The sequence below is a fragment of the Dasypus novemcinctus genome, chromosome 10, assembly GCF_030445035.2.
Source record: "Dasypus novemcinctus isolate mDasNov1 chromosome 10, mDasNov1.1.hap2, whole genome shotgun sequence".
In the NCBI taxonomy this organism is placed as follows: domain Eukaryota; kingdom Metazoa; phylum Chordata; class Mammalia; order Cingulata; family Dasypodidae; genus Dasypus; species Dasypus novemcinctus.
In genome coordinates this window covers 105,425,989-105,438,313 of record NC_080682.1, presented here as the reverse complement: position 1 = coordinate 105,438,313, position 12,325 = coordinate 105,425,989, and the positions used below count along the sequence as shown (strand labels likewise).

At 40.9% G+C, this 12,325-nt stretch overlaps 1 long non-coding RNA gene across 1 annotated transcript; it reads left to right on the top strand.

Moving 5' to 3' along the window:
- The first annotated feature begins 4,214 nt into the window (after positions 1-4,214).
- Positions 4,215-12,045, top strand: LOC131280092 (uncharacterized). Its single transcript, XR_009187685.1, has 2 exons — positions 4,215-4,742; positions 9,784-12,045. It is a non-coding gene; the product is annotated as an uncharacterized lncRNA (long non-coding RNA).
- The last annotated feature ends 280 nt before the right edge of the window (positions 12,046-12,325 follow it).

Below are 12,325 nucleotides of genomic sequence, written 5' to 3'. Positions count from 1 at the left end.
GGTGCCACATTTTCAGCTGTCTTCATATTTGGGCATTAACTTTCTTTTAAAATATAAGTGGGGAGTGGATTTAGCTCTGTGGCTGAGCACCTGGTTCCCGTGTACGAAGTCCTGGGTTTGCTCCCCAGTACAGCCTAAAAACAAATGAAAAAACCAACTCTCATTGGGGCGGGATGTACTCAGTGGTTGAGCACCTGCTTCCAATGTATGAGGTCCTGGGTTCAATCCCCACTACCTCCCAAAATACATGACTTTTTTTCTGTGAATATGGAGGCATACCTATATTTTTAATGCCACTAAGATGTGCATCATTTCAAGTATTTGACAGAGTGTAATAAGAGAGAGACTCCATTAGCTGATTTTGCTGGACATGTTCTCCTTCAGTGACATAGAGGTGGCCCTGGAGAGAAGGAAGTGTGGTCCCAGATACTCCTGGGCATCTAAGGAATCCAAATTTACAGCCATAATAATGCAAACTCTATGAGTTTTCCACTCTTCAAATCAACCTCCCCACAAGGCGAGGAAGCCTGGATTGTGGTGACAGAGCTGACGTGGATTTAACATTCTTGACTTGGTCTCATAAAAAGGAAAATAACAGATAATGTGAAGTAGCAGGCAGGGAGGTGGAAGGAAGTGGACTGTGCTAATATCCTCAAGTAATTTATTGGGAGTCAAAAGTACTGCACAGCTGTATATTAGACAGGTGTCCAGAGGCAACCAGCAGAATAAATTATACATCAAAGAGTAGGAGGGGTGGAGGAAAGTAGGGAGTTAAATCGCCATAAATTTTATGGAGTTGAGTCAATAGAGAATGTCTTAAACTGACTCTGACAGCTTGAAATTATTTTACGAATCCCCAAACGAGAAATATTAGGTTTTAAACTCATCCAATCCTGTAGGCCTGAGGCCCGTTCGTTTGCCTGGATTACATCAGGGGGTGTGAGTCACACTGAGCCTCTGCCCTCTTGCTGGGTCTGATATAAAGGCAGACGCAGAGACTCAGCCAGTCCTAGGGAGAAGGGAGCCTGCGGGTTCGACCCCGCGGTGGGAGAGAGAGGATGGCTTCAGCGTGGTGCTCCCGTGGGGCTGGGCCCAGAGCAGCTCAGGAAACCAGCCCTGCTCTGTGCCCGACTGCCCACAGCTGAGCTGGGGAAGAGCCAGCAGCGAGGCTGCTGTAGGAGGTGCAGAAAGAGACAGGCCCGTGCGGTGCTTAAACGCTGAGCTCCAGCCGGTGGACTCTGCGGGCAGGCAGGGGCTTCCGTGGGGTTGGCGGCCATCGTGCTTCGCCATGTGGCTGCAATCCCAGGATGACAGTAGCTGACTCTGGTGAGAAAGCACCTCTCACGGTGCCTGGAGGTGGACTTCCCAAGGCCTTGGAACCGTGAGCTTTTGCCCCAAGTAAATACCCTTTATAAAAGCAACCCATTTCTGGTACTTTGCATTCTCAGTCTTTTGGCAAACTAAAACACTGACCAAGAAGTAAAAACAAAACAAAACAAAACTCATATAATCGTATGATTTAGAGTTAGGAAGGGCACTACATGGATAATTTTTTGAAAAGACAGTTGGAAGTAGTGGCCACTGAAAAAAGGGATGACTGCATGAGCATTGATGGTTTCCATGACAAACACTTCCCTATTTGTTTTTTTCACCTTGTGAATATATTATTTACAATTTTAGAAAAATGTAAAAGGGGAAGTGTGTTTAAAAAGCACACATTTTTTAAAGTTGAATTCAGTGAGAACAGGAGAGCCATAACTACAAAGGTTCACTTAGCAATGACAATGTGCATTATTATTCCTTCAAGAATTGCACATTTTTTCAGGTACTTCTTTAAAGGTACTATAAGCTTCATGAGTCTTTTGTGGAGAGACTTACAAAGTTAGCCTTGAATGTGGGCAACATAAGAGGAGCGGGTAATGGGATAATGTATTTTCACTGCACTTACTGTTGCTGCAAGGTAAGTGTGCCAACCACTTAGTAAAGAGGAGACACTGCACAGAAGTGAGAAGTGTTCCTAGATGATGTACCTGGTTTCGTGTACCAAGTCCTACTTTTAGTCTTTTTTATTGTCCAAGCAGATCTCTCTTTCTTATATAGGTGCTTTCCATGCCTACAAAGCTGGGCTTAGAGCAGAACTAGGGATTCAGGCTGTAACAAATAGCACTGGCCGCTCAGACAGGTCTTCCACGGCGTGACGCTGGTGACGCATTTCCTCTCTCAGCCCGACTCCTGGTCAGACTTCTTACTTGGGGGGAAAGAGACATTTTCCATCTTGGCAAAGAATAGGGCCCTGAGCAGGATCTCAATTTGTTGAAAGAATGAAACGTATGGCTAGACGTGTAAGACCACCCACAGTCTGACCCCAGCCAACGTTTCCAGCCGCATCTTCCCTTCTGCGTCCTACACCAGGGACATGTGGCTCCTCCCCATTTCCGGGGGAGGCAGGCTCCCTCGTGCCTCAGGCCCTTGCATGTCCTGCCGGAAGCCTCCCACCTTTCCAAGGGGATGTTCTTTCAGACCCGTCTTCTCTAAAGAAGCCCCCCACTCCTGCCTGCCCAGGCTCCTCGGGCAGGTGGGACCCCAGCCCGTGTGTTCCCAGCCGCCTGCATCATCCTGTCCCTCAGGAGAAGTTCATTAGCTACAGACAGATGTTGCCTCCGGGCATCTGTTCAAGGAAAATCTAAAGTGATACCTAACTATGCCTGTGTGGAAAATACAATTGAGAAATTTATCAAACTGATGGAAGAGGACACTTGGTGTTCCAGTATGGGCAAGGTCAGGAACACCCTGCCCCTGAGGATGCGGCTCTGGAAGGGAAAGGACTCCTCAGACGCTGCGGGGCTGGGGATTAGCCACGGGGAGTGCGTGGGAGGCGATCGTCGCCCGCCTTGAGGCCGGTGCGTGCGGGGGTCCCACCAGCCGCCAGGCTGTGGGCAGATTCGCGTTTCTTCATTTGTCTTTGATATCACGGCATTCTGTCGTCACGCCTAAAGTTTTATTATGGAAATTTTCAAACATACATGAAGTAAATGAGAATAGTATAATAAATGCTCATGCACCCCTAAGCCAGCTTCAATAATTGTCAACATCTGCCAATCTCTTCTCAACTATCCTTCTCAACACCTGCTCCTCCTTCTCTTCCTTCTCCTCCCTCTTCCTCCCCCTCCCCCCTTCCACCTTCTTCTGTGGGAATATTTTTAAATCACAGACATCATGTAACTTTAACCACATCACAGGTTATGTCCCTAACAGATATGTACTTTTAAAATAATAATCACAATATACCTTACAAAATTAACAAGAATTTCTTAATATCATCTAATTAGCCAGTATGTTTCTATTTCCAAAATTATCTCTTTAACTGTCATCGTACAATGAGTTGATCAAATCAGAACCTAAACAAGGTCTGGGTGTTATGTTTGGTTGATTGATATGTTTACATTTCTTTTAGAGTTTATGATAGTTGTAATCTGTCCTGTATAATTTCTTCCATTTTGAATTTGGCCTATTTTACTCTCATAGTGTGTTTAACCAGTTCTCTATCCCCTCAACTCTCTGAAAAGGGGTAGTTAGATTTAGAGGCTTGATGGCACTCAGGTTCACTGCCCTTGGTGGCTGTGTACTTCCTACTGCATCGCAAGAGGCCTGTGGTGTCTGGTGGTCCCGATTGTAGGGTGTAAAACGGATCAGTGGGTTTCAGTGTTGTCAGCTGGACCATCCACTGATAATATGGCATTTTAAAGGTAAATGTTGTTTTTTTAAAAAAATTTCTCTCCCCCCGCTGCCACAGTTGTCTGCTCTCTGTGTCCATTTGCTGTGTGTTTTTCTGTGACCATTTCTATCCTTATCAGCAGCACGGGAATCTGTGTCTCTTTTTGTTGTGTCATCTTGCTGTGACAGCTCTCCATTTGCGCAGTGCCATTCCTGGGCAGGCTGCACTTTCTTTCACGCTGGGTGGCTCTCCTTATGAGGGACACTCCTTGTGCGTGGGGCTCCCCTACACAGGGGACACCCCTACATGGGGGACAGTGGGGGACATGGGGGACACCCCTGCATGGCAGGGCACTCCTTGCATGCATCCACACTGCACATGGGCCAGCTCCACACAGGTCAAGGAGGCCTGGGGTTTGAACCATGGACCTCCCATGTGGTAGACGGACACCCTAACCACTGGGCCAAGTCTGCTTCCCCCTTGTGGGAAACAAAGGCATGTTGTTTCCATGGAAGCAAGTTACTTCCTTGACCACTGAATCAAACTGTCCCTTGTGATTATTGGTGCAGATCACAATCTTGGCTGGGAAAACACACCTGCAGGCAGAACAATAACATATAGAACAGAACAACCTGAGTAACAAGATTTATGAGTATAGTTACTGATTTTTATAATAATAGTTACAGTAAAGTTTGTTGGTGTTCATCAATCACTAGTTAATATAGAATGAGGTAAGGGTAATAGGTAACTTGATTTTGTGCTGAATGTCACATATGTTAAGGGTATATATACTACCCCCTTGACTCAATAAAGTTGTCTGATGAGCTTGAGAAATCAATGCTCTCAGATCCCCTGAACCCAATCTTTCTTTGTCTTTCATTCCCGATACCTCGGGTCACCAACCAAGACTCCATGACTGGTGGTGCCCAGACGTGGAGCCCGAGGAAGAGGATTCATCAAGACATGGCAGCGTAGGATTTTCCACCTCTGGATCGGGAATGTGGAAAGCTGAAAAGCCTCTTTTAAGGTAAGGAGCATCAAAATTAATTAACCTGGGTAGATTGCTGCTTCATATTATTAAGTTTTGCTTTCTGCTAGCATCAGGGTATGGGTAATCAACCAGGACGCTTGGAAGAATATTCACAGGTTTTGAAAACTCTGTTGCACAGTGTAGGCATCACAGTTAAGACTGCAGATTTGTTGGAATTGTTTGCTTTGGTTCAAAAGCATTGTTATTGGTTTCAACCACAAGGAAAGAATTTGATGAATGTTAAGCATTGGAGGCAAGTAATGAAAGCATTGCAGAGAGCATATCAGAAAGGAGAGAATATACCTGTATCAGTTTGGGCCTTAGGACAGCATATTGCTGCTGCATTAGATCCTTTGCAGTCTGAGGAAGAAGAGATTGTTCTTTTCTCAAGGGAGGAAACAGCTATGAATGATACAGGTAAAGACAGGAACTTGGAGGAGGATCAGGAAGAAGAGGAGTTATTTGAAGTTAAAGACACAAATCCGTTCTTAACTAAATCCATGTCGAAGCTAAGTATTTCTAAGGTAAACATATATCCTAATTTGACTCATGAGGTTCCTTCTGCACCTCCAGAACCTGGAAAAGTACCTAGTTGACTTTTCTCTATGGACCTGCCTTATGTTCGTAGCAGCTTTAAGCCAAATCCTGTGCCTGTTACTCCATTAATGAGATGTCTTTTACTGGGATCTAGTCAAGGTGAGCCTCTGGCTATGCAAGCTGTAGCAGCTTTTCCTGTAACTATTCAACAAATTCCTCCTGATGCTCAACACCCACAGGGGGGAATTTATGCTCATGAGCCTCTTTCTTTTAAAGTATTGAAGGACATCAAACAGCCATGTACTCAATATGGCCCTCAGAGTCATTATACTGTTGGATTGGTGGAAGGACTTGCAAACACCTACAGGTTCATACCTTGGGATTGGGACATGCTGACTAAAACAGTATTGAGTGCTGCTGAGTTCTTACAATTTAAGACTTGGTGGACAGATGAAGCTGCTATGAGAGAACGACGAAATAGGGCTCAGAATCCACCTGTTAATATTACTGCTGAACAATTGCTAGGCTCTGGAGCTTGGGCAGGTATTGAGAGGCAGCTTCATTATGAAGATCAGGCTGTTAATCAAGTGAGGCAGTCATGCTTGGCTGCATGGAGAAGGATTACAGCTCCAGGGAAGCCTACGCAGTCTTTTGCTAAAGTGATTCAAGGTGTTAATGAACCTTATGTGGAATTTATTGCCAGACTGACTGATAAGCTTACTAAGACTATTGAAATTCCTGAAGCAAGAGAGTTAATCCTGCTAACGCTCGCTTTTGATCAAGCTAACAGTGAGTGTAAGAAAGCTATCTGGCCTATTAAGCCCGCAGGTGGTCTGTCCTTGATTATATAAAAGCTTGTCAGGATATTGGTTCAACCACCCACCAGATGGCAGTGTTAGCTTCAGCTATGAGAGGAGGAAATAACCCGAAAAAGAAAGGGAATTGTTTTAAGTGTGGAAAATTTGGACATTTTCAAAAGAATTGTCAGTCCTATGTTAATCAAGCAGGAAAAGGACTTCGTACTCAATCAAAAATTTTTCCAGTGTGCTGTAAAGGATATCACTGGGCTAATGAATGTAGATCAAAAATAGACTGGAAAGGCACACCTTTAAAATTGGGAAACTGCTTTGCGGGCCTAGCTCAGGGCCCTCAGACAAAAAATATGAGCCTGGCCGACCAATTTCCTGTCAGCAGCGGTCAGTATCATTCATCCCAGTCTCAGAGTTAAGAGCGGCTACTCAAGGTAGTGCTGCTGTTGATCTTCCATCTACTGAGACTAAATTGATAACTTCAGAGGGAGGCATTCAAACAATTTCTCCAGGAGTAAAAGGGCCTTTATGTAACAATACAGTAGGCATTGTAGTTGGAAGAAGTAGTTTAACCATGAAGGGATTGTTGGTGCAGGTAGGAATTATAGATAGTGATTTTACAGAGGAAACAAAAATAATGGTTCAAGCTGTTAATTCTATTCAAATACAAAAAGGACAATGAATTGCTCAATTATTACTGCTTCCCTATAATAAACCAGCTACTCTTCCTTTTAAAAGGAAGGTGGGATTAGGATCAACTGGAAAAATATGTATTGGCAAACTTTTGTAAATGATGATAGACCTGAAACTACTATTACAATTAATGGAAAATTGTTCTTTGGCTTAATAGATACAGGAGCAGATGTATCTATTATAGCTAAACATTATTGGCCTCAATCCTGGACTTTGCAGAAAGTACCTACAGTTTTTACTGGAGTTGGTACAATGACTGATGTTTATCAAAGCACTAATATTTTTGATGTTTTAGGCCCTGATGGACAAAAATCTACTTTACAACCTTATGTGGCTGATGTGGGAATTAATTTGTGCGGCCATGATTTGTTAAGTCAATGGGGTGCTTTCATTCATATTCCTACCTTCTTGGAGCAAGCTAAAACATTATATATGGATATGCAATAATAATACTAGAAGTAAAGGAGATAGGAGGGGAATTGGATTTCCTTCCAGTTCATTGGATCCTGAACGAGCAAATTTATCTTAGGGGCCATTGAAAGAAAGGGCAGTCCCATACCAATTACTTGGCTTACTGAAACACCGGTATGGATAGATCAATGGCCCCTAACAGTAGAAAAATTAAATGCCCTACATATTTTGGTTAAAGAACAGTTGGAGCAAAAGCATATAGAACCTTCTAATAGTCCTTGGAACTCTCCGGTATTTGTTATTAAAAAGAATCTGGAAAATGGAGACTCCTGATGGATTTAAGAGCTATAAATAAAGTTATGAGTCCTATGGGAGCACTACAACCGGGAGTTCCACAACCATCAATGATTCCAAAAGATTGGTCTCTTATTATAATTGATTGGAAAGATTGTTTTTTCACTATTCCTTTACATCCTGCTGATAAGGTAAAGTTTGCTTTCTCTGTGCCTTCATTTAATAATCAGGCACCTATGCAAAGATATCAATGGTGTGTTTTACCTCAGGGTATGATGAATAGTCCAACCATGTGTCAATTATTTGTACACCAACCTCTTCAAAAGTTACGTGATCAATTTCCTAAAGCAATTATTATCCATTATATGGATGATATATTATTCGCTCATGCTTCTGGTGAAAAATTACAACAATTATTTGTTATGGCAGAAAAAATTTTACCGGAATATGGGTTACAAATAGCCCCTGAAAAAATTCAGAAAGAAGCTCCATTCTCTTAGTTAGGCATGAAATTGTCTAAAGGGTGTATTACACCTCAAAAGGTGCAAATTCGTAGAGATAACTTAAATACTTTTAGTGATTTTCAAAAACTTTTAGGAGACATTAATTGGATTAGACCTATGTTAGGAATTCCTAATTATATGTTAACTCATTTATTCCAAACTCTGCAGGGGGATTCAGACCTTACTAGTGCACGTTCTTTATCTGTGGAAGCAGAACAAGAATTAAATTTAATAGAGGAAAGAATTTCACAAGGACAGTTGACACAAATTGACCCTGGAAAAATTGTAGATTTAATTATATTTTCCACTGTGCAATCTCTCACAGCTTTACTGTGGCAGGAGGGAGTTTTGGAGTGGATTTTCCTACCTAATAATAAACAAAAGAGATTACAAACTTATTTACAAAAAAATCATCAATATATTGGCAAAAGGATGTGTGCACTTAATACAACTTAAAGGGTCTGACCCTGATCACGTTATTTGTGAATTATCACAGGAAGAAATTCATCATCTATATGTAACCAACCCTCAATGGCAGATAGCTATCAGTGGCTTTCAAGGTGTTATTGATAATCATTTTCCTACTTCAAAATTACTTACTTTCTTACAAAAAACTACTTGGATATTACCTAAGATTATAAAATCTCTACCTTTAGAAAATGCATGTACAGTGTTTACTGATGGCAGTAGTAACAGGAAAGCAGCATTTGTTACCAAAGGAAAAGAACAGGCTTGGCAGACTCCATTCACGTCTGCTAGTGTACTGAACTTGCTGCCATCATTAAGGTGTTAACAATATTTAAGGAACCTTTGAATATTGTCTCTGATTCTGAATATGTATGCCTTACTGTTAAGCATATTGAAATGGCTCATATCTTTGTTACTGATGAATTATCTCAACTTTTTGCTGATTTGCAACATCTCATTAGATTAAGACAGCATCCTATTTACATTACACATATACGTTCTCATACCTCTTTGCCTGGTCCTATGACAGCAAGTAATGCTCGAGCTGATTTATTAGTGGGGTGTTTACAAAGTGCTCATGATTACCATGCTTTAACTCACATTAATGCTAAAGGCCTGCGAAATAAATATCAAAAGTTAACAAGACTACAAGCACAGGAAATTATTCGTACTTGTCCTACCTGTGGACCACTAACAGCAGTGCCTTTTCAGGCTGGAACTAATCCCAGAGGCCTGACTCCTAATCAATTATAGCAAATGGATGTTACTCACATTCCATCCTTTGGTAAACTACAATATGTTCATGTTTGTATTGACACTTATTCTCATTTCATGTGAGCTACTGCTCAAAGTGGGGAATGGTTTCATCATGTTCGCTCACATCTCTGGTCTGCTTTTGCTGTGATGGGATGCCCTCTAAAAATTAAAACTGATAATGGACCCTCTTACATTAGCAAATCCTTTGCTTCCTTTTGTGGGAAATATGCTATTGAACATGTTACCAGCATTCCCCAAATCCAACAGGTCAAGCTATTGTTGAAAGATGCCATCATACTCTCCAGACTATGCTTTTAAAACAAAAAGGGGGAGATGATGGTATGATATCGCCTAAAGGTCAATTGGCTAAAGCTTTATTTACCTTAAATTTTCTTAACGTTTATGATTCTATGACACTGGCTGAATGTCATTTTGGACATTCTCAAAAATCCACAGAAATTGCAGAATCTGAGAATCAACCAGTATTTTGGAAAGATGCTTTAAGTAATGAATGGAATAAAGGCAGGGTTAAAGTATGGGGGTGAGGTTATGCTCTTATCATTTCAGAAAATGGGGAAGAAATCTGGCTTCCGGCAAAAAGGATTAAACCTAGGACTGAAGAAGTGGAGTCTTCTACACATATGGATCCTACTGATAGTGAGTGAAACCAGCAATGGTAATGGTAATTACACATATTGGGCTTGTATCCCTAATCCCCCATTACTTCAAGTGTTATCCTGGAAAGATCCTTCTTTTCCTGTCTATTTGAATAAAACTCATATATTTCCTGGACCCGTGGATGATAGGTTACCACTTAAGCCACAAGAAGAGGGACAAAGGATTTATAATCTCCTTCTTCCATTTGATTTCTGACCTCTTTGCATTGGCAATCACCCACCATGTATGGCTGTGAAAAATAGAACTATGATCAATTTTAGCCATAATAATACTAAATCTTTGGTAACTTTATTCCCATCCTATCAATACCAAGAATATAAGTATCCAAGTTATAGTTGTCCTAAGAGGAATGCTGGTGATATGCAAAGATGGTATGAATGCCATATGGGAACAGGATCTGTCATTTTTAATGATTCCTATGGAATAGCTTAGGAAAGTGCCCCTATGGGGAATCCCAACAAATATAAGGGCAGATTTATTTGGTATGGTATAAATAGCATGGGACAACAAATTAGTAATATGCAGTATCCCTTTCATGAATCCCTTGATTTGGATGAGAAAATAATTTTTACCAAAAATAATAGTGATTGGAAAAATATAGGGAAATGGGTTCCTTTTCCATGGTGCAATAGCACTGGAGTCCATGATCAATAACAAATATGGAAAGTCTTCTTAGGAGTGGCATCTACTTCTGAATGGAAAGGTAATAAAAGTATGGATGGACAATATTTGCAATTAGATCAAATTCATCATTTTCAATCATATGTCAAAGATCCATATGTGTTTGTGGTAGGGAAGGCTTCCATTACTGAAAATGCTTCATTTTATAAGGATGGGGCTTTGTATACTTGCTTGTCTGAGAATATTTTACAGAATGGAGATATTATCACCGTGGCTCACTGAAGACGAGGAGTGTGGATCCCAGTGAAAATGAATCGGATGTGGCAGTCATCACCTGAAAGTCATCTTCTTTTCCACCTGGCTCAAGGACTGTTGAAACGATCTAAGAGATTTTTGGGACTTCTCATAGCTGGCATTCTTGGCTTCATTGGTGTCATCACTGCTGCTGCCACTGCTGCTGTTGCATTGCATGAGATGGTGCAGACACAGCAATATGTGCATGATTGGCACAAGAATGCAAGTGACTTATGGCATAGTCAGGAGCACATTGATGAAGGACTTAATAACAGAGTTAGTGATTTGGAATCTGCTGTTTTACACTTAGGAGACCAAGTTTATAATTTGAATTTGTTAAGAGGATTGAAATGTGATTGGAATGAAAGTAATTTTTGTATTACTCCTTTGGATTATAACATTTCTATGTTTCAATGGAATAAGATCAGAAATCATTAGTTAGGACACAAAGGAAATATGTCATTAGAAATTGAGGAATTGCAGAGAAAGATTTTAGAAATGTCTCATAATCAGATATACGTAGATAGTGATAAGGACATCTTTAATGATTTGATTTCAAATTTAAATAAGTTTAATCCTGTTGATCGGTGGAAGTCTAAGCATTTCTTATCTGCCTTAGGAATAAGGATATGTGTATTAATCCTGTTGCTCATGGTTGTCGCTTGCCTGGGTAAAGGTGTTTGCCAGAGATTGCACCATTTGGACACAATGGGACAGGCTAATAACTTAGTACTTGCTAAAACACTACAATAGTACCCTGAAGTCAGTGAGCTTGGCTGGTAGTCAATGATGGGTAAGACCCCCTGGGGGGGGGCAACCTAAAACAGGCACAGTCACCCTGACTAAAACAAAAAGGGGGAAATGTGGGAAACAAAAGCATGTTGTTTCCATGGAAGCAAGTTACTTCCTTGACCACTGAGTCAAAATGTCCCTTGTGATTATTGGTGCAGATCACAGTCTTGGCTGGGAAAACACACCTGCAGGCAGAACAATAACATAGAACAGAACAACCTGAGTAACAAGATTTATGAGTATAGTTACTGATTTTTATAATAATAGTTCCAGTAAAGTTTGTTGGTGTTCATCAATCACTAGTTAATATAGAATGAGGTAAGGGTAATAGGTAACTTGATTTTGTGCTGAATGTCACGTATGTTAGGGGTATATATACTACCCTCTTAACTCAATAAAGTTGTCTGATGAGCTTGAGAAATCAATGCTCTAAGATCCCCTGAACCCAATCTTTCTTTGTCTTTCATTCCCGATACCTCGGGTCACCGACCAAGACTCCGACACCCCCTAATACATTTTAACATTTTAAAATAAGCTTCCATTTCCAATGAACTAAGGAGTTTTGTTTTGTTTTGTCTTCTTGCCTTATGTGCCTATAGAAGATAATTTGAGCATACACATACATACACATGCACATATAGGTATGTGTATATATATGTGTATATATATATATGGGTATTTGGAAGTTTTTAAGTTACTTTTAACTTTAGAATAAAACTACACT